The sequence below is a fragment of the Lepus europaeus genome, chromosome 3 (assembly GCF_033115175.1).
Source record: "Lepus europaeus isolate LE1 chromosome 3, mLepTim1.pri, whole genome shotgun sequence".
In the NCBI taxonomy this organism is placed as follows: Eukaryota; Metazoa; Chordata; class Mammalia; order Lagomorpha; family Leporidae; genus Lepus; species Lepus europaeus.
The window spans coordinates 28,599,191-28,622,186 of NC_084829.1; positions in this window are offsets into that span (position 1 = coordinate 28,599,191).

Below are 22,996 nucleotides of genomic sequence, written 5' to 3' on the forward strand. Positions count from 1 at the left end.
GGCTCAAACACAGGGGAATCCCCATATCACACTCATCTGCACAAGGAACATCTGTACATGTGAGTCAGTGTGCAAACACACGGATACCTCCAATACTGTGGCACAGACACAAACATCTCCTGTGTCTCTTTTCAGAAACAGCTTCTATGTGAGCCAACAGACCCTGGAACTGACCAGAGTTAGAACAGACTTCTTTCCCTTTCCCTTGTAACATTAAGACTGCACCTTTTCAATGCTACCGACAGCATTTCCAAATGTCTATGGAGGAGCTGGCTCCATGGCACAGAGGGTTATGCCACTGCCTCCAATGCTGGCATCCCCTATGAACACTACTCAAGACCTACTTGCTCTGCTTCTGATCCAGCTCCCTGCTCACACACCTGGGAAAGCAGCAGAAGATAGATTCTGTATTTGGGTCCTTGCCACCCACATGGGAGACCCAGATGGAGTTCTGGGTCCCTCTGTCTCTCTGTTTCTCTCTTCTTCTCTGTGTCACTCTGCCTTTCCATAAATAAAATAAATCTTTAAAATGTACATTGGGTGAGAGATGAGAGAAAGGTTATCACATTAACAGCCAAGATAATATAAGCTGATTTCTAGGACTTATTAACTTGAAAAACATAAATTAAACAGAAACTAAATGAAACTCAAAATGTAACCAAAAAATCATCATTTGCTACAAATTACAATCCTTACATGCAGAGCTGTAACTGAAAAAATGTTACTACCTCTTTAAAAATGCAAAATGAAGTACTTTGGTTACTGCCTCCAAATGAAGCCTCCATTAAGCTGTAGCTGAATCCTCCCACTAACTGGAGTTCAAGGACAAGGCTTCCTTCTCCATCCCACAGTAGATGCCAGTGGCTGCTACTAACGGGAAGATGAATGGACACCATCAGCTTCCTCACAGGGTGCCTTTCCTAGAGACAACACTGCTAAATCACCAGAGCATGTATCTCATATTAAAAACTTCTCTTCCAGATGCTAAATACCTTGCATGTTACACTCCAGCAGCACAGGGTATGATCTGCCGAGGACAGCCAGCCAGCTGGACAGCTCTAGGAATCCTGTTCCTGGCTGTTTCCCTGGGAGATGACAGGACATGGTTGCTCAGAATGCCGGCTTGAAGCAGCTCCTCCCAGCAGCAACACACAACTGCTGGTCCATCAGAGGCACCATGACAGGAAGCAGCCTGGAGACAAGCAAATCCCATACTGGGGCTGAGAGGAGTCACGTGGCAACCTTCACACCCACTGCCTAGAGTCCCTTCTGCTCCTCCCTCCTAGGCAAACTCATTATGGGCAATCAGGTCATCAACAGGGAATCAGGTGACAGTACTAATCTAACAGAACTGGTTACTCTCCTGACAATTCCACTACGCACAAGAGAGAAAGGTCTTCCTTTGCCATCGGTTCACCCTCCAATGGCCGCCGCGGTAGGCGCACTGCAGCCGGCGCACCGTGCTGTTCCGATGGCAGGAGCCAGGTGCTTCTCCTGGTCTCCCATGGGGTGCAGGTCCCAAGCACTTGGGCCATCCTCCACTGCACTCCCTGGCCACAGCAGAGAGCTGGCCTGGAAGAGGGGCAACCGGGACAGGATCGGTGCCCCGACCGGGACTAGAACCTGGTGTGCTGGTGCCGCAAGGCGGAGGATTAGCCTGTTAAGCCATGGCTCCAGCTCATATTTTCTTAGGCCACATCTCTTTCCCCCCTGCGTGGGCATCTCTGTGGGGGAAAGAGGGTGCTTATTTCTGGTCCTTTTTTTGTCTTACCAGTCCTCACACTTGTACAGAGGCCTCCACAGACCAGTCCTTTGTGCAAATTATTGGTTAGTGTGCTCCCAATGCTGAAAATGTCTTGGGCTTCGGCACCAAACAGAAAATAAGATAACTCAGTGGCCATCTTACTTCCAGCTGCAGGGACTGTAGCACAATCAGAGGGGAGCGGCATTGTGGGGACAGTGAAGAAGAGGAGGAAATGTCAGCAGAGCCCGCAGAGCCCTAGCTGCCCCAAGTGCCCGTGGGGACCCCACCTTGTGGGCTGTGTGCCTGTGGAGTGGGGGCCGCAGGGCTGAGCCATCCACTGCAGCCCTGGGCTCCCTGCTGGGGGCCACCTAGCCCTGCTCCATGGGAACCACTGCAAAATGGCCTGGTAAGTCTGAGGTCGCATGGGCACCAAAGAGGAAGCTAGCTCTTAACTCCAGTTCCTGGCAGTCTCTCGCCTGCGTGCACGCAGACCACTGACCCAACTCTGCACTGTGGCATTTCTCAGAAAGTCTCTGATGCAAAACGTCTATCTGGTTGTAATGTGTTGTTGTTGCTGTTATTTTTGTTTCTGTATTTTTTTTTTGCCTTTAGGTAGTTTTATCTACCCGAGAGGAGGGGTCCCTGCCGTACTTAGAAGAATATAAAAATGAACTCTCCCACCCCACCCCTCCGATTGTGGTCCAATTATAAAATAAAAAGCGAGACCTTTAAAAACCTAGTACACCTCCTGAAAACCAGCATTCAGCTCGAATAAGACTCTACTTTCGCTTCACGCAATCAAACTTCTGCCTTTTGGCAACCTTTTCCCTGCCATTTATTGCTACACTGAGCCGAAGAAATGAACCCACCGATCCGTTCCAGTAACGCTGAACACCCCACACACACCTTGCAAGACCGGGAACACCCCCTCAGACACCGTAAATAAAAGGCATGAAGGAAACTTGAGAAAAGGGGAGACGCGGGAGCCCCAGAGCATTGGGAAATGCGGGACAGCCTGGGTCCCTCTCAATCCCTGCCGCCGCCCGATGGCACCCAGCGAGCCGGGACCCCCAGCCGCCAGCAGCCCTGGCACCCAACCCCTCTGCATGGTCTCCATATCTGCCGTGAGAATTCCTGGGGAGCCCGGCAGTTCCCTTCAGGACGCGCAGGGAAGCAAAGGGATGTGCGGGAATGGTAATGGCCATGGCTACAGACCAACAGCAGAGGAAGGAGAAGCAGCAGGGGTCGCCCCGGGTGTTGTGTTCGCAAACTGCCTGGGACCGCAGGTGCAGAGTAACAGACTCCCTGAGCCAGAGCCAAGTCACTGCCCTGCCTCCCAGCGCTGGCTCTGGTCAGTGAACCAACTTCCGCAATCCTGGAGCTCAGCTCCACCTGTGCGCATGCGGGCTCCAAGGTACACACAAGCACACAGGCGCTCTGGTACGCAGGACGCCAGGCCACAAGGGACTCTGGGAAATGGAGTCCAGGACCAAGGCTTGGCTGCAGACCAGACTTGCTGGCCATCCTCAAGGGCTTTACAGTCTCCAGCAGGTGGAGACACAATAGCAACTAAGAGCCTTTGCTTTTGTTTCCATCTCTCCACTCTTCCCCTCCAAAAATTTCAAAGATAGGTTGCTGCCCTTATTCCTTTTTTCAACCAACATCCTTTTTCAAATGTTCTTATAAAACTTTTATTTAATAAAGTTCAAAAGTACAACTTTTGAATTATAGCGGGTTTTTCCGCCCGTAACCACACTCCCACCTGCAAACCATCCCGTCTCTTACTCTTTTCCCATCCCATTCTTCATTAAGATTCATTTTTAATTCTCTTTATATGCAGAAGATCAACTTAATATATACTAAGTAAAGATTTCAACAGTTTGCACCCACACACACACAAACGGTACAGTACTGTTTGAAGACAAGTTTTACCATTAATTCGCATAGTACAACACATTAAGTACAGAGATCCTAGGTGGGGAGGAAGTGCACAATGACTCCCATTGTTGATTTAACAATGGACATTCTCCATTCTGTTGGTTGCCTCTTCACTTTCCTGACTGTTTCTTTTGCAGTGCAGAAACTTCTCAATTTGATGCAATCCCAAATGTTAATTTTGTTTTTGACTGCCTGTGCTTCTGGAGTATTTTCCAAGAAGTCTTTGCCTGTGCCTATATTATATTATATAATATTTGCAAACTATACTACAGATAAAGGGTTGATAACCAGAATCTACAAAGAAATCAAGAAAATCCACAACAACAAAACAAACAACCCACTTAAGAGTTGGGCCAAGGACCTCAATAGACATTTTTCCAAAGAAGAAATCCAAATGGCCAACAGACACATGAAAAAATGTTCAAGATCACTAGCAATCAGAGAAATGCAAATCAAAACCACAATGAGGTTTCACCTCACCCCGGTGAGAATGGCTCACATTCAGAAATCTACCAACAACAGATGCTGGAGAGGATGTGGGGAAAAAGGGACACTAACCCACTGTTGGTGGGAATGCAAACTGGTTAAGCCACTATGGAAATCTGTCTGGCGATTCCTCAGAAACCTGAACATAACCCTACCATACAATCCAGCCATCCCACTCCTTGGAATTTACCCAAGGGAAATTAATTTGGCTAATAAAAAAGCCATCTGCACATTAATGTTTATTGCAACTCAATTCACAATAGCTAAGACCTGGAACCAACCCAAATGCCCATCAACAGTAAACTGGATAAAGAAATTATGGGACATGTACTCCATAGAATATTATACAGCAGTAAGGAACAATGAAACCCAGTCATTTGCAACAAGATGGAGGAATCTGGAAAACATCATGCTGAGTGAATTAAGCCAGTCCCAAAGAGACAAATATCATTTGTTTTCCCTGATCGGCAACAACTGAGCACCAAAGGGGAAACCTGTTGAAGTGAAATGGACACTAAAAGAAACAATGAACTGATCAGCTCTTGTTCTGACTCTAGATGTACAATGTACTACTTTATCCTTTTTAGTATTTGTTGTTGTTTTTGTTGTTGTTGTTCTAGTACTAGTGGTTGAACTCTGTAATTAACACACAATTATTCTTAGGTGTTTAAATTTTAACTGAAAGGTGATCCCTGTTAAATTTCAGAGTGGAAAAAGAGAGGGAGGAGATGTATAATTTGGGACATGCACAATCAGACTTGCTGCAAATGGTGGAGTTAGAAATGTACCAGGGGATTCCAATAGAATCCCATCAAGGTGGCATGTACCAATGCCATGTCACTAGTCCAAGTGATCAATTTCAGTTCACATTAGATGGCTCGGATAGGTCTACGAGTCAAAGGGATCACACAAACAAGACAAGTGTCTGCTAATACTAACTGATAGAATCAAAAAGGGAGAGAAAGATCCAACATGGGAAGTGGGATACACAGCAGACTCATAGAATGGCAAACGTCCTAAACAACACTCTGGACTCAGAATCAGCCCTTAAGGCATTTGGATCTGACTGAAGAGCCCATGAGAGTATTGTAGGCATGGAAAGCCAAGATACCATGCAAAAGAAAAAAAGAAGAAGACCTAAATGAAAGATCTCTGTGAGTGAGATCCCAGTGGAAAGAACGGGGCTATCAAAGAAGGAGATACCTTTCTCTGAAGGGAGGAGAGAACTTCCACTTTGACTATGACCCTATCAGAATAAGATCAAAGTCAGCGAACTCTAAAGGCTTCCATAGCCCTGGCAACTCATGACTAGAGCCTAGGGAGATTACTGACGCCATGAACAGGAGTGTCAAATTGTTAAGTCAGCAACAGGAGTCACTGTGTACTTACATCCCATGTGGGATCTGTCCTTAATGTGTTGTCTAATGTGCAGTGATGCTATAACTAGTACTGAAACAGTATTTTTACACTTTGTGTTTCTGCGTGGGTACACTGATGAGATCTTTACTAATTATATACTGAATCGATCTTCTGTATATAAAGATAATTGGAAATGAAAAAAGGAAAAACCTGGTGTTAAATTGGAAATGGCATAGAAAATTAATTAATTTTTTAAAAAAATATATTATGTAAGATCTCTGTCTTTAGTGTGCTGTACACTGTTATTTAATGCTATAACTAGTACTCCAACAGTATTTTTTTTCACTTTGTGTTGCTATATGGGGGCAAACTGTTGAAATCATTACCTAATATATACTAAACTGATCGTTTGTATATAAAGAGAATTGAAAATGAATCATGATGTGATTGGAAGGGGAGAGGGAGCGGGAAAGGGGAGGGTTATGGGTGGGAGGGAAATTTTGGGAGGGGGAACCCATTGTAACCCATAAGCTGTACTTTGGAAATTTATATTCATTAAATAAAAGTTTAATTTTAAAAAAAATGAACAATGGACATTCTTATTTATGAGGTCAGTAATCGCCTGAGGCACTTGTCATGAGCTGCCTAGGCCACAGAAGCCTCTTGAGTTCACAACCTCCGACCTTATTCAGATAAAGCCATAAGCAAAGTGGAAGTTCTCTCCTCTCTTCAGAGAAATTGAACCAACATCCTTAAGAGTGACACCCAGTGAGGCTGACCCCAATTTCAGGATGCTTTATAAATTCTGCCTTCTTCCAAATGTACCTTACCTGCTGCTTTCCTGGAGGATTTCTCTGGGTTTTTATCTGTAACAGTCAAATAATAAATGAGAATGAATGCAAAATAATTTTTGATGAGTTGCAGAGGGGAAAGCTTAGCATCCAGATTTTTTTTTAAACTTTTATTTAATGAATATAAATTTCCAGTGTACAGCTTATGGATTACAATGGCTTCCCCCCCCCATAACTTCCCTTCCACCCACAACCCTCCCCTCTCCCGCTCCCTCTCCCCTTCCATTTGCATCAAGATTCATTTTCAATTCTCTTTATATACAGAAGATCAATTTAGTATAAAGATTTCAACAGTTTGCACCCACATAGAAACACAAAGTGAAACATACTGTTTGAGTACTAGTTACAGCATTAAATCACAATGTACAGCACATTAAGGACAGAGATCCCACCTGAGGAGCAAGTGCACAGTGGCTCCTGTTGTTGACCCAACAAATTGACACTCTAGTTTATGGCGCCAGTAACCATCCTAGGCTGTCGTCATGAGTTGCCAAGGCTATGGAAGCCTTCCAAATTTGCCAACTCTGATCATATTTAGACAAGGTCATAAATGACAGAGTGAGGATAGTAACCAATGATCCTAAGAGTGGCATTTACCAGGTCTGAACAATTATACAGCATTAAGTGGGGAAGAGGACCATCAGTACACACAGGTTGGGAGTAGAGCCATTGGTGGTAGAGTAGAGGTTATGATTACAAAGGAATGAGGCCCAAGTGCACTAGACAGGGCCTAGAACAAAGGACAGAGTCATTATTAGAGGAGCTAAGAAAGGTGCTGTCTAAGCTACAATTAAGTTTTCTGATTGAGAGGCAAATAGAACCTGATAGAAGGGGCTTGATAATAATCTGTTGGGCTTTAGGCCTTGTAAATTCAGAGGCCCAGACCTATCTATCTCTTCACATGGGGTATATCCTAAGGGAGGTGTGAACCTCCTAGGGGAAGGCACTCTGTTGACTTTCATGACTTGGCTGGGCTGGGAGGAGAGCTGGCCAGGTAAAGGCAGGTGGCATCTCTAACAAGAAATTTGCAGTTCTGCCTGCAATGTTGCTGACCCTACTTGACCATCCCCTCAGCTGCAGTGGTCACTTTGGAAGTTGGGCTGAGTGAAGGGCTTTTCAGCTTAGAGCCAATAAGATCTGTGGCTCTGACCTGGGCATCCTTCGACTCCAGGGCAGGTCCATTTCCAGTGATCCAACTCTTGGCAGAGCTGCCATGGCTCTTCACAAGCTGACTTCTGCTGAAGCCCAGGCTTACCACATTGAAAGCCACTGCAGTGGACTGGCCTGTTGGGTCTCCTTGAGGGAAGATCACTGTACAGATCAGCCATTAATAGGCCTGCCACCCATTGCTTCTGATGCCGAGCTTTCTTTTCCTCCTGGTTTGTGTTAAAGCAGACCAGAGGATGCAAGTCAGGGGAGTGCCCGTTTCCCATCTCTAATCTTCGGTGGCCTGAACTACAAGTCTATAGTCACAGGCATGTTCTGTAGTAGTTTTTCTAAGGTAGACAATGCCCATGAGGAAAATTATATTCTCACTTTAAAACTTTCTTTCCCTTTGGTCTGAAAGGGAGGTTTTTTCTACTTACTGTATACTTCGCTGATGGCGAAGTGAATCTAGCTATGAGATTATTATTTGAGTTCTTATTTTGGCTATGCTATTGCAGAAAAATGTTAGCCATCTCTTTTATAAGGTCTAAAGATTAAATTGTGCATCCTACAGATTCCTTCATAATAGAATTACTTTCCTACCTTGAAGAGAATAGAGAAATGAAAGAACAAGTTGGGCTTAGAATAGAGAAATGAGGGAGCAAGTCCTAGATCGCTTGCTGACAATAGCAATATCACATGAATACTTAGCAAACCGTTTCAACCATTAGATAACAACTTAAGAAAACATTTACCAGAAGGTCCAATGCCTTCTATAAATTTTAAGAATCATGTATTTGAAAACACCTCTTAAATATCTAACATGGTGTAGTTTGTTTAACCAGTAAACTTAAGCACAACCATCTAAAATGTTTTTAGTTTCTTTCTACCAACAAGTCTAAAACATATGATACACAGATTCAGGTCCCACAAATTAAAATGTATCTTTGATTGATTTTAGCAGCTTAAATTTATGGACAATCTTATCTATAAGCCATTTAAAATAAAACTCTTAATAAAATTTCCCCATGTGGACATACAATATGTACACACATATAATATAGCATAATAGACCAATATAGCAATTTTAATAATAGCTTTTAAAATCTTTAACTCTTTTTGTAGATTGCCAGTTGATTTGAATTGCTTTTTCTTTTTAGTAACCTCAGTTAACCATACTTTCTCTCAGTTGGTACTGTTAATACATTATTGGCTTCATCTGTTTACAGAGCCATCCCAAAGTACTGAATACAATAAAAGTGGCTGGAAAAAGTCCGTAGGAACCTATAGGAGGACAGCTAAACACAGAACCAACAACGCTTTAGTTTTATGAGCAGCAGATCATATATAACTGTGGATGACAAAAGACTTTAAGTCGCCATGTTTAAAATTATAAACTCATCAACCAACAAGAGGCACTTGCTTACTTCACAGTATTTTTGAAAGCACCTGTAGGATTTTACAAGTATTTAACCCTTTAAGCCTCTGGGGCTTTCTCATTAAGATAACTATCATGTCTAGTAACACAAGATCATTAGACTTTTTAATTCTCAAACATTTGTATTAATAGCATTTTCCATTATAGAAACTTAAAGTCTGGTACCACATGACATCTTGACAGTACTTCTAATATACTCCAAATAGACTGATTAGTTGGTGTCTCTATAAGATGAGAGACATAGGTCCTTCGATTTTTTCAGTTGGGCCCAAACTGGAAAAACCAAAGTCCAGGATTTACTGGAAATTTTAGAGACCAGATTGTTTGAAACTTTGATTTTTTGAATGCCTGTCAAGAATGCCAAGAAGGCTCAAAATCCAAAATATCTGGTTGAACTAAGATTTCTTAAAATCATGACATAACATAGACCAAATTTGATCATTGTTACAAGGTGATTATTCAAATTTTTGAAAAAAGCACATATTTCAATAACCCATAGCTCTTAATAAAAATTCAGCTGTTTTTGAACAATTAGAATTTAACAGATATCAAGAGAACATAATAGATTACTTTAACACATTGCTTCCACAGAGCATCAGAGTTTAATTCTATGTCAAAGAGAAATTGAGCTTCCTGTGATCTTTTGCTGTGAGGTTTCCTTCCTTTACCTTCTTTCATATTGGTGACCATGTTTCTGTGTTTCTGTGTGTAAGACATCTTTAAGCATCTTTTGCAGGGCAGGATGAGTGGCAACAAATTCTTTCAGTTTCTGTTTGCTATGAAAAGTCTTAATTTCACCTTCATTCACAAATGAGAGCTTTGCAGGATATAGTATTCTGGGCTGGCAGTTTTTCTCTCTTAGTACCTGGGCTATGTCTCGCCATTCCCTTCTAGCTTGTAGGGTTTCTGATGAGAAGTCTGCTGTGAGTCTAATTGGAGATCCTCTAAGAGTGATCTGACGTTTCTCTCTTGCACCTTTTAGGATCTTTTCTTTATGTTTCACTGTGGTGAGTTTGATTACAACATGTCGTGGTGAGGATCTCTTTTGGTCATGTTTATTAGGGGTTCTATAAGCTTCCTGTACTAAGATGCCTCTGTCCTTCTCCAAACCTGGGAAATTTTCTGCTAGTATCTCACTGAAAATGCCTTCTAATCCTTTCTCCCTCTCCATGCCTTCAGGAACTCCTAGAACCCGAATGTTGGGTTTTTTAATAGTATCCTGTAGATTCCCGACAATATTTTTTAGATTTCTAATTTCTTCTTCTTTTCTTTGGTTTGCCTGTTTCCTTTCCTGTTCTCTGTCTTCTAAGTCTGATATTCTCTCTTCTGCTTCGCCCATTCTGTTTTTAAGGCTCTCTAATGTGTTTGTCATTTGCTCTATTGAATTCTTCATTTCATTATGATTTCTAGTCACTATCAGAATTTCTTGTTCCACTAGTTGTTTCATTTCATTTTGATTCCTCCTTAATATTTCACTTTCACGAGAGAGATTTTCTATCTTGTCCATGAAGGATTTCTGTAGTTCAAGAATTTGTTTTTGAGAACTTCTTAATGTTCTTATCAATTTTTTGAGATCCGCTTCTTGCATTTCTTCGATCTCATCATCTTCATAATCTTGAATTGGGGTGTCTTTTTCATTTGGGGGCATCATAGTTTCTTCCTTGTTCTTGTTAGCTTGGTTTTTGCATTTGTTGTTTGGCATGTTGGAGATATTTGGTTTCTTCACTGTGGTGTTTTTTCTTGTTACACTATGGCTCTATATTAAGTGGACTGTCTGCTTTCAGTGGTGCCTTAGAGGCTTGAGATGAGTGTGGACTGAGAGCTGTGTTTGGTTCCTCAGGGTTGAGGGTGTGTCAAGGATGACACTCCCAGGTTAGGTGCGGTAAATCTCTCTTTCTTTTTTTGATTTAAAAGGGAAGTAATTCCACACAGCTGAACGTAATTGGAGGTAGTTAGCAGGTAAATGATATACCCACAGGAGCCAGAGTTCGGAAGCTCTTTCCCAAGGACCACACAGGGAATCTCTGCTGCCCTCAGTGTGGGCTCCAATTCTCCTGCAGTCTCCCACTGGGTTGCCAAGTTAGATGCTAATCTCCTGTTATTTCACCCCTCCCCCCAGAGTCAGGTTTTTCTGCTAGGCTCAGGGCTGGTGCAGACCTGAGGTCGCCCTGCTTATGACGTATGTCCAAAATGGCGCCTGCTCTGTCTTGCTCGCCTTTGAGAGGTGAGCGGAGAGAGAGAAACTTGTGTCCGTATCAGTCACTTTTTAAATATTTTTTCTCTCTCTTCTAGTTAGCCTGGTGAACTTTTCCCCACGGAGTTTCAAGCCTCGTTCCCTCTAGCCTCCTCTTTCCGCTTGCCTGCTGGTATCTCGGGCTATGGAGGTTCGGCTCACCTCGCGTTCCAGCGCTGGTGCGTTGAGTCTGCTGCTGGTGTCCCGAACTTGGGCTTCCACGCTCTCCACGCAGGTCCACTGTGAATCACTAGTTCCGGAAGAGTTTCCTCTGCTGTTTCATCCCCTACTCTTCCTTGACCTTGCAGTATCTCCACTTATATTAAACTTTCTCTCCCCCCGGACTAAGTGTGCTTCCTGCCTATTCTGCCATCTTGCCGCCTCTGAGCATCCAGATTTGAGAATAAAATTTGTATTGGTGTTTTATTGATGTTTGGCATTTATTTTCAGATCATTTTACATCATCCTTTAGTTCACCAAGTACAGGAAGATAAACAGGAGACCTGGATAGAGAACTAACATTCCTGAGAGACTAAATGCCTTACATCATATCTTTTAGCCCATAGATTAATTCTGGAGACCATATTATCACTAATTTGCTAAGAGGAGACTCAGGTGGAAAAGATTTTGTCATTTGCCCACGGGGAATATAGACTTTTAGACTAGAAGGAACACCAGCTGAAGTCTAACACAGCTTAAGAAATCATTGCTTTGTCTTAGGGCTCAGTTTCTCAAACCTCACATTTCCCAGCTGGAAAAAAAATGAGAGGACCAGCAATGCAGCACAGTGGCTTAAGACACCAGCTGCAAGGCTGGCATTCCATATGGGTGCTGCTTTGAGTCTCTACTGCTCCACTTCTAATCCCCTTCCCTGCAAGTGTGGCTGATAAAGCAGTTTACGGTGGCTCAAGTCATTGGGCCCCTGCACACAAATAGGAGACCCAGGTGGAGTTCTAGGCTTCTGGCTTCAACCTGCTGCAGCCCTGGCTATTGTGGCCATGTGGGGAGTGAGCCTTCAGATGAAAGATCGCTCTCTCTGACCCCTCCCTCTATTACTCTGCCTTCCAATTAAATAATTCTTTCCCAAAAATGTGAGAAAGAGGAAGAATACCTGCAGAAGAACACACTGCAGAAAACCACGTAGGATTGCAAATTGTCTAAAAAATGAATTACACTCAAAGTCTCACTCTTATTATTTCATGGTCCTTTTTTTACGGTTAATGTTAAGGTAACAACTGTGCTCAGATATGCGTGTGTTATTTGTATGTTGAGTTTTTAATTAGAAGCTGTTTAGATAAATAGTTAACTGGATCATTTGCAGTTCTCTGTCTGTGCCTTCTGTCTCTTGTTCACAAGATTAGCATTGCTTGGTTTGGACGGTTTAAATCTTCAGCCATTCACTTCACACTTAGTATTTACTACACAAGGAAATATCGTTTGCCTGGTTCATTCTTTCCTGTCAGACTGCAGACTTCATGAGAGCAAGAACCGTGTTTGATTTCCTTGACCCGATAACCTCAGAACCTGACAGAGTCTGTCTCTTAGCTGAATGGATAAATGAGGGTGTAAAAATGAACATGGGGCTGGTGGTATGGCACAGTGGGTTAAGCCACTGCCTGTGACACTGGCCCCCCATATGAGTGTCACTTCAAGTCCTAGCTGTTTAACTTCTGATCCAGTTAACTGTTAATGTGTCTGGGAAAGCAATGGAAGATGACCCAAGTACTTGAGCCCCCCATCACCTATGTGGGAGATTTGAATGGAGTCCCAGCTTCTGGCTTTATCTAGCCCAGAAGCATTGTGGCTTTTGTGGCTTTTGGGGGAGTGAACCAGTGGATGGAATCTCTCTCTCTCTCTCTCTCTCTCTCTCTCTCTCTCTCTCTCTCCTTCTCTCTCTATTACTCTATTTTTCAAATAGATAAATCACACACAAACACACACACACACACACACACACACATATATATATATATATATATATATATAATTAAGGGAAGTGTGGTTATCTTCTTGGAATCATACCCACGAAATGCATAAAATCTTTATATTAATAAAAGAGGTTGTGGGTCCAGTGCTGTGGCATACTAGGCTAAGCCTCCACCTGCAGGGCCAGCATCCCCCATACGGGTGCCAGTTCATCTCCCAGCTGCTCCATTCCCTATCCAGCTCTCTGTGTATAGTGTGGGAAAGTGGTAGAAGGTGTCCCAAGGGTTTGGGCCCCTGCACTCATGTGGGAGAAAATGGAAAGCCCCAGTAAGCTGAGCTTGGAGTTGAGATAGAAATGGGTGAAAACTGTTGAGCAAACTGAAGAGCAAATTGTAGAAAACTTCACCCATTAAGAGTCCAACTTATGCCAGTGGACACGTGATGGGTGCCCTGTTCACTCAATCAGGCAGGTAAGTAATAGCTCCATTTTATAATTGAGAAAGCAGGCCAAGAGAAGATGATTTCACTTATTCAACAAATATATGCACAAGGAACTTATAGATGGGTAAGATTTTCCCAAGAAGCTCCAAATATCATAGGAGATAGAGGCAAATCATCATATTACTCGAGGATGCTTAGACAAGGTATAATGAAGCCATACGATCAGTCAGTGTGAGAGGCAGGATTCAAATAGTGGACTATCTGGGTTCGAACTTCACCGCCTTAGTGGGCCAGCTTTTGGTTGTCACCATCCTAACACAGTACAGTTCAGAGGGGTAGTGGTCCTTGCTGCTGGCAGGGAGTTTTTGAGAGCAAAGAGAGGACTTTGGGAATTGGGAAGCGGCATCTACAAGTAATCTAGCAGCAATTCAGACCTAGAAGAGATGGTGATATATGTCTCCAAAGTGAACAAGCCATAGTGATCCTCCCCTTGGGAAAGGCTGACTCCAGAGTCTAGAGGTGACAGTGGTTCTAGCTTTGGGAGCCACTGGAGGCAGGAAACCAAGATTCTTATGAACAAAGCAACCTGAGGACAAGGGAGTAGAAGGCTCTTGAGCTAGGGTTGAGAGGAGTGGGCATATGCGGAATAGCACTGGTGATATGAGAAGGAAGGATGCAAATTCTTGGGTTAGGAGGAGAAAATAAACTGTGACAGGATTGACTGCCTTGCAAAAAGTAAACCTTTGCTTCTTTCTTCCTCTTTGAGCCCCATAGTTCAGGGACCCTGGGCTCCAACATTTCTAGAGATGCGTAGTCTGTGGCCAGTGGATGCATAGCTCAAGCAGGCCTTGTGCATCAGGACAGGCTGTAGGCTTCATTGAGTTTGTGACCCATTCCTCTGGGGCATGTGCATGCACCTCTCTGGACCAGCGGGCAAGGTTGGCTGAATGGCGACAGAGGAAGTGAGGAGAAGAGGTGAGAACTAGATGAGACACAGGAATTACAGTGTGGAGCTGCTCGAGGAAGAGCTCCACTCTTGACTGGTGGCTTCATTTGGTTTCTGATCAAATGGGAGGTTTATAAACCCAAGAGGAAAAAGTCTAATTTAAAAAAATATATTGGGCACTGGCATTGTAGTATAGCAGGTAAAGCCACTGCCTGTGACTCTGGCACCCCAAGTGGACATGAGTTGAAGTCCTGGCTGCTCCACTTCCCATCCAGCTCCCTGTTAATGGTCTCAGAAAAGCAGTGGAAGATGCTCCAAGTAGTTGGGCCCCTGCCACACATGTAGGAGACCTGAAAGTTGCTCCCGGCTCCTGGTTTTGGTACAGCCCAGCCCTTGCCATTGCAACCATCTGGGCAGTGAAGCAGTGGAATGGAAAATCTCTCTCTCTCTCTCTCTCTCTCTCTCTCTCACACACACACACACACACACACATTCAAATAAATAAATAAATTTTTCGAAAACATATTGAACCCCGGCATATGTGTCCCCAGGGAGTTCAGCCTTGCCATGAGGTTTCTCCCAGGGAGGTCGTGCATTCCCAAGCCCGGCAGCTTTCTAGGCTCTTGCAGGCCTGTAGAAACACCAATGTGCTGCTGCACTTGGTTTTGGTCACTGAAATTTTCAACAAATTCATATTAAAACCAAAGAGAAAAGTAAATGGGGCCAAGTGAGTGCTATGGAAGACCTTTCTCTCTGTCTCTCCCTCTCACTGTCTATAACTCTACCTCTCAAATAAACAATTTCTTTTTTTACAAAAGTGATCTGAATGTCTTATTGCTCCTGAACACCGTCACCCCTACAACTTTTGGAACCTCTTCTCTGTATAGCTCATAAAGAAGTATGCATGGAATTTGTACAATGTCCCCATTTTGTGGGAAATGCAACCAAGGCACAGATGCTGCATAGTTCTGACAAGGTTGGCAGCACCCAAGAGAAGGCCCTTCAGGCTTCCAGCAAGAGCAACCTCCCAAACAACATCCAGCAATGGAACCAAAGAGGCTCAGGAGGCTCAGCAGCCCAAGGCACAGGGAATCAAATCATTGAAAACTCTGGTATACTGGGAAAGGAAATGAGAGTGGAAAGATCCAGGCCAACTTTTGAGAAGCAGAGAATTAAAAATAGTGGAACTTTGAATCTTGTTTTCTTCTCTCTCTGGATGGTGGAGGCAGACTGAGGATGGCCGGTGCTGGCCAGGACACAAGAAGCATTTGTTTTCTTTTCTCAGGGAGGAGAAGATATGTGTGAATGAAATGTTCCAGGTCACTGTCGAGAGCACTCACTCACTGCACACAGATCAAGGATTCCCTTGTCACCAGAATCCCCTGTGCCCCCACCAGCTTCTGCCTACAGGTGACACTTGATGAATTCCCATTTGGTCCTTGTGCACCTAGAGTAGCATTAGACTGGGCACTGAGGAATGACGAGAACACCAGTCAAGGCATAGGAGGGGGTAGTGGCTGAGAGACTGAGTATAGGAGACAGACATCATTTTTAAAGATTTTTAATTTACACATAATAATTGTCCATATTTATCAGGCCCCGTGTGATGTTTCAATACATGAAGACCGAATGTAATACTCAGAACAGAGGAATAGGCATTATCTATCACCTCAGACCTTTATGAATTTGTTATTGTGATTAGAACATTCAGAATTCTCTCTTAATAGCTACTTTGGAATACACAATAAATTATTATTGTTAACTGCCATTACCCTGTTGTGCTATAAAATGCTAGAAACCGATTTTTCTCTATAACTAATTTTGTACCCATCAACCAGGTGTACGTAGCATTTCTTCTCCCCATTCCCAGGCTCTGGTAGCCATTCTTTCTGCTTCTGTGAAATCAACATTTTAGCTTCAAGATATGAGACAGAACATGTGGTATTTGTCCTTCTATGGCTGGGTTATTTCACTTAGCATGCCCTGCAGTCCCATCCATGCTTCCAGTGACTGGATTTTTTTAAGATTTATTTTATTTATTTGAAAGGCAGAGTTACAGAAAGAGAGAGGAGGATAGTGCATGGGAGAAAGAGAGAGCAAGAGAGAGATCTTCCATCTGCTTGGTTTACTCCCTAAATGGCTGCAATAGTCAGAGCTGGGCCAGGCCAAAGTCAGAAGCCTGGAACTCCAGCTGAGTCTCTCAAGTGAATATCAGGGGTCCAAGCACTTGGTCCATCTTCTGATGTTTTCACAAACACATGCACAGGGATCTGGATCACAGGTTGAGCAGTCAGAACTGGAGCTGGAGCTCATATGGATGCCAGAGTTGTGGGCATCCCCGAGCATTTCATTCGCTTTTCTGACTAAATAGTATTCCATTGTATATAACATTCATCTGTTCGTGTGTCAATGGACACCTAGGAAACTTCTCTATCTTAGCCATTGTGAGTAATGCTGTGATAACAATGAGATCACAAGAATCTACAGACGAGGGACAGTATTCACTGCAGAAGGCATTCTCAAGGGGAAGGTGCTCAGCAGAGTGGCTTCTCCTGGGGCTTTGGCATTTGGGATAGCTGAAGATGGGTCATGGACCAGCTCCTAAGAGTGAGGGAAAAGATGCAGCCGAGAGGATGCTGGCCAGGATGGAGCTGTGAGAGCAGCAGTCCACCACAAGGTGCCCGAAAATCTAAGCCAGCCTATAGGCATCAGAATGGGGAAAGGAGTTAGGGGAATTACTATCGATCAGGTCCTTATTATGCCAGGCAGGTGCCATGGTCTCCCTTTCATAATAGCTACTTTTGCATGAGCAGCCATTGAGTATCAGGTACTTTCTGTCCATGAACCCACCTACTTCACAGTGGTTACTCTGTGAGTTGGTCATTAAAATCTCCACTGTTAAATTAGGCAACAGGAACTCAGAAAATTTAAGTGGCTTGCCTGAAGTTACACAGTTGGTGCAGACCCAAAATTTGAATCCAATTCTGACTGACTTTGAAGTTAGTGTTTACTATGCTAGTCAGTCAGTCATTCCTCAGTGCCAACACACTCCCCCAGATCTTGGGCACAAGAGATTCCACAGGATAAAAGGACGTCCTGTTAGTCATGATAGGACAGCATGAATTCTGTAACAGGTACCATCCAAATCTCAGGGGTTTAAGGTAATCAATAACTCTCATCAGTGCCACAGTCTGGTGCTGCCTGGAAACGGTGGGGGGTGGGTTGGGTTGATGGACTACTTGTGCAGTCATTCCAGGGTCCAAGTTCATTTCATGGTGTTTCTTGTCCATCTTTTACATCCTTAGAATCTCTTATTGAGTCCTCTGTAATCTTCCAACAGATAAGGGAAAAGGGAATATAAAGGCAGACATTTGGCACAGCAGTTAAGCTGCCCCTTGGGACACCCTCATCCAATTCCAGATGGCCTGGTTCAAATCCCAGGACTTCACCTCCAATTCAGATTCCCTCTAATGCACACTCTAGAAGGTAGAAGGTGATGAGATTAAGTCCTTGGGCCCCTGAACCCCCATGTGGGAGTTTCAGTGTCCCAACTTTGGCCTGACCTAGCCCTGGCTGTTGGTGGGTATTTGAGAGTGAAGCAGCAGATTGAAGATTTTCTCTCTCTCTCTCTCTCTCTCTCTCTCTCTCTCCCTCTCCCTCTCCCTCTCCCTCTCCCTCTCCCTCTCCCTCTCCCTCTCTCTCATAAATGCATACATAAAACTCCAGAGTATAGGGTGGGGGCTCATCTGTTCAACTTCCAAAGGGCCTGGGGAATGTACTTCAGTAGTGAGTCCTATGAGAAGAGGAAAAGGATTCAATGAACATCTGTGCAGTCCCCAGAGTATCAGCTCTGCTGATTTCTTGCCTGCAATTTTAGATGGGATACTTAACCACTCTATGCCTTCACTTCTTCATCTATAGCATTAAGGTAATGATATCATCTATGTTATGTGACAAGATTAAGCAAGGATTAATACACGTGAAACATTTAACACAGAGGCTAGCACACAGTGAGCGCTTGATAAATGCATCAAGCTGTACTGGCGCCATCTTTTAGAGACCATAATGCATGTTAGTGTAGAAGTCCTCAGAAGTCTCAAGGAGAGACTGTTTTTTTATTAAATGTTGATTAACCCAGGCTTTCCCAAACATGTTTGTCCTGCAAAACTGTCTTTTTTTTTTTTTTTTTGGTATGACACCTTTCAGCATCCAGTGAAACTGGTATTTAGTCTTTCTGACAAGTACATCTCTTTGGCTCCATTGGAAAGATAGATGGGTTCTGGGGGAAGTTTAGTAAACCAAGGTCTGAAAATATTGATTCTAGAGAGCATTAAAATTCATCCTCTATTTGTTAAATGCTTATGAAGCATTTCCAGACATACTGACATACTCTGTTAGCTCACTTGGTTATTACTATTATGATTGTACCTTAGCATAGGTACTGTGTATATTATCTATATTACATATATACATATATTCTATATATATGTACATCATATGTGAATACATATATTCATAGGGCTAAAAAATGGAGGCTCAGTGAGGTAAAACCAGTGCCTTCGTCGCAGAGCTGGTAATTGCTAGAGCTGATATCCAAGCCCAAATGTATCTGACCTTGAGAGTCTACAGATTTTTTAAGAAATGGTACTGCAGCCAAGCTCTAAAAACATAGCTCTCCAGTGGCCTTTAAAGAAAGCTGGACCTCAGCGCTAACAAAACACTGGAATAGCTTGCTGCTTTTTGTCAGCCTTCTTGGGGAAGGATAATAGGTGTGTGGTTACCAACAAGCTCTTTGACATTGAGATGTAGGAGAATTTAGAGCATTGTGATTTAGGAATTTTGAGGGGATGTCAGAGGGTTCAGGGTCTGAATTACAGATAAAAGAATATATACCCTACCAACCTAACTAAGGTTATCACAATGTCCCTGTTTGATGTATATATGTTCCCCTTTATTTTTTATACTCTCCAATGTACTCAAGAAACTTTAGAAAATAGAAATGGATCAATTTAAAGTTTTAATTCTGAAAAAAAAACTGCTCTTTGTAATGTACAGGACCATTCTCATTTGACAGGAGACATAGACGCTTACCTGAATCTAGGTTGAAAATGTGATGTAAAAAGTAATTATGATACATATACTTCGCAATTAAAAAAAATCTCATTCTGGACAACTATTTATGCTATACTCGGCAGATCCAATAGGATGTTCATTTCTTTCTGATATTGTTATTAAAAGTTATTCTTTGTAACTTTTTTTGTATTATATGCAACATGTATTTACTTGAATGGAAGAGTGAGAGAGTGAGAGATCTCACATCTGCTGGTTCACTCTTCAAGATTCCTCCATGAACTTGAGCTGGGCCAGGCAGGATCCAGGAACCTGGAGCTCTATTCAGGGCCCTGACTTGGGTGGCCATGGCAGGGACTCCAGGACTAGGATCATGAACCACCTCATTCTCATGTGCATTAGCAAGAAGCTGGGTTAGATGCATAGTTTACAGGGCTCCCAATGGCACTTGGATATCGATGCCATTGTCCCTTGTGGCAGCTTCACCTGCTGCACATTCACGCCTGCTGCAACTTCTGCTTTTTAACTGCTTCCAACTTCTGGAATTCTTTCTTGGTCCTGCTTTTCTGTATTGGAATATTCCTGAATAGAGGATAGGTGTGTGCATCGATTTCACATTCACAGTCATCAATGTTTTCACGAATGGATCAGTACCAACATGTTATAGACGTGACATGCAGATGAGGGATAGGAGAAGAGGAGGAGAATGATATCAACCCAGGACTCTGAGGAACTGCCTGACAATCACTGGTTAGAGTTTTAGCAATCATTTTGCTAATGTGAAATGCAAGGTATACAGGAACAACAGTTTGGTTGAGTAGTGTATCAGCAGTTGAAACCGTTTCTAGAAATGAAATGTGTGACTGCCCTAGTGGTATCTATACTCTGTGTGTGTGTCAAGTCATGGCTTACTTTCTTGCATTCCCATGGAAACCAACTAGTACCCTGGGGGATCTGGAGGGGGAATCCACTGTGGGATCAGGCGATTCGGAGAGAGAGGGAGTTGACTCTACATGAAGCCTTCAGCGTCCTGACACTCTGCACCAGCTTAGTTGCGCCAGACTGCAGGGACCGCTTTCCCAAATCGTCACCAACGCTTAGTCAAGTCCCACTGAGCTTGGAAAGCAACCCAAGTGTGGGGATCCCACATGTGCATGCACACTGAGCACTCCTGGCTGGCCTGCTTGTGTGCACATGCACAGCCCACAGAGCTCATGAGGGAGGCGCGCCTGTGCAGTTGTGTGTGCAGGCGTTGCTTGGCAACACTTACTGTGAGCTCAGAGAAGCACCCGGAGCCCCTGGCTTGCAGCTGCACACAGCTGCCACAGGTTCCTCAGGCCTCGGAGTCTGTGAGAGGTGGCCGCCAGTTTTGGCTCGGGAGAAGGCTTGCTCCTTCCCATTTTGGAAGGGGGGTCAGGTGTGAAAATGGTGGGTAGGATGCAATCCCAGTCTGGGGTCTGCCAGCGCAGGTGAAGCGGCCCCAGACCACCTTAGGTACAGACTTCGTGACCCACCTCCTCCTTGAATAATTCATCCGTTTTCACAGCTTTTGCATAGGCTGTGGAGGTGTTTCTGAGTGTCTAATCATGTCACCTGCAGATATGAACTTTTGGTTTTTCTTTTAATCCTACACCCTGTAAGTGAGAGCCCTGCTTTGTCCAGCCCCTCTAAGAGTGACAGACTTGGTTTGTCCGGGCCCTGTGGCTGTGGCTGTCTTGCTTTGTCCCACCCCTCTGGGCATGGCAAGCCTGCTTTGTACCACCCCTCTGGTTGTAACAGTCTGGCTTATTTCTGCCCCCTGGGAATGAGAACCCTGCTTTATTCTGCCCCTGTGGGAGTGACAGCCATTCTTAGTCCCACCCCCTGGGACTGACAGCTCTGCTTTGTCCCACCCTCTGGGTGTGACAAACCTGCTTTGTAACATCCCCTGAGATGGAAAGCCTGGCTTTGCCCTGCCAATCTGGGTGTGACAGCCCTGCTTCATCCTGCCCCTTTGGGAGTGAGAGCCCAGCTTTGTCCTGGCCCACTGGGAGTGACAGCCCTGCTTTGTACCGCCACCTGGGGCTGACAGCCCTGCTTTGTCCAGCCCCTCTCAGAGTATCTGCCCTGCTTTGTCCCACCCCTCTGGGCATGACAGCCCTGCTTTGTACTGCCCCTCTGGCTGTGGCAACCTTGCTTTGCCCCGCCCCTCTGGTTGTGGCAGTCCTGCTTGCCCCTCACTCAGGGCGTGGCAGCCCTGCTTTCCTTGACCCCTGCAATTGACAGCACTGCTTTGTTCTTCCCCTTGGTGCATGGCAGCCCTGCTTTGTACCACCCCTCCTGTTGTGACAGTCATGCTTGTCCCTGCTCCCTGGGAGTGACAGCCCTGCTTTATTCTGCCCCTGTGGGAGTGACAGCCCTGCTTTGTCCCTGCCCCCTGGGACTGACAGCCCTGCTTTGTCCCGCCCTCTGGGAGTGAAATCCCTGCTTTGTCCCGCCCTCTGGGTGTGAAAGCACTGCTTTATCCCGCCCCTCTGGGAGTGAGAACCCTGCTATATCTTGGCTATCTGGGAATGACAGCCCTGCTTTGTCCCATCCCCTGGGACTGAGAGCCCTGCTTTGTCCATCACCTCTCAGAATAGCTGCCCTGCTTTGTCCCGGCCCTTTGTCTGTGACAGTCTTCTTAGTCCCACCCCTCTGGGTGTGACAGCCCTGCTTTGTACTGCCCCTCTGGCAGTGGCAACCTTGCTTTGTCCCGCCCCTCTGGTTGTGGCAGTCCTGCTTGTCCCTCATTCTGTGCATGGCAGCCCTGCTTTGTACCACCCCTCTTGTTGTGGCAGTGCTGCTTTCTCCCACGCCCTGGGCGTGGTAGCCTTGCTTTCCTTGACCCCAGGGATTGACAGTACTGCTTTGTTCTGCCCCTCTGGGTGTGGCAGCCCTGTTTTGTACCACCCTCTGGGACTGACAACCCTGCTTTGTCCCACCCTCTGGAGTGACAGCCATGCTTTGTACCACCCCCTGAGGTGGACAGCCCGGGTTTGCTCCAGCCCTCTGGGTGTGAAAGCCCTGCTTTATACCGCCCGTTTTGGAGTGAGAGCTCTGCTATATCTTGGCTCTCTGTGAGTGACAGCCCTGCTTTATTCTGCCCCTGTGGGAGTACAGCCCTGCTTAGTCCCTTCCCCTGCACTGAGAGCCCTGCTTTGCCAGCCCCTCTCAGAGTATCTGTCCTGCTTTGTCCAGGCCCTTTGGTTATGGCAATCTTGCTTTGTCTTGCCCCTCTGGGCATGGCAGCCCTGCTTTGTACTGCCCCTCTGGTTGTGACAGTCCTGCTTTGTCCCACGCTCTGGGCATGGCAGCTCTGCTTTCCTTGACCCCTGCAATTGACAGTACTGCTTTGTTCTTCCCCTTGGTGCATGGCAGCCCTGCTTTGTACCACCCC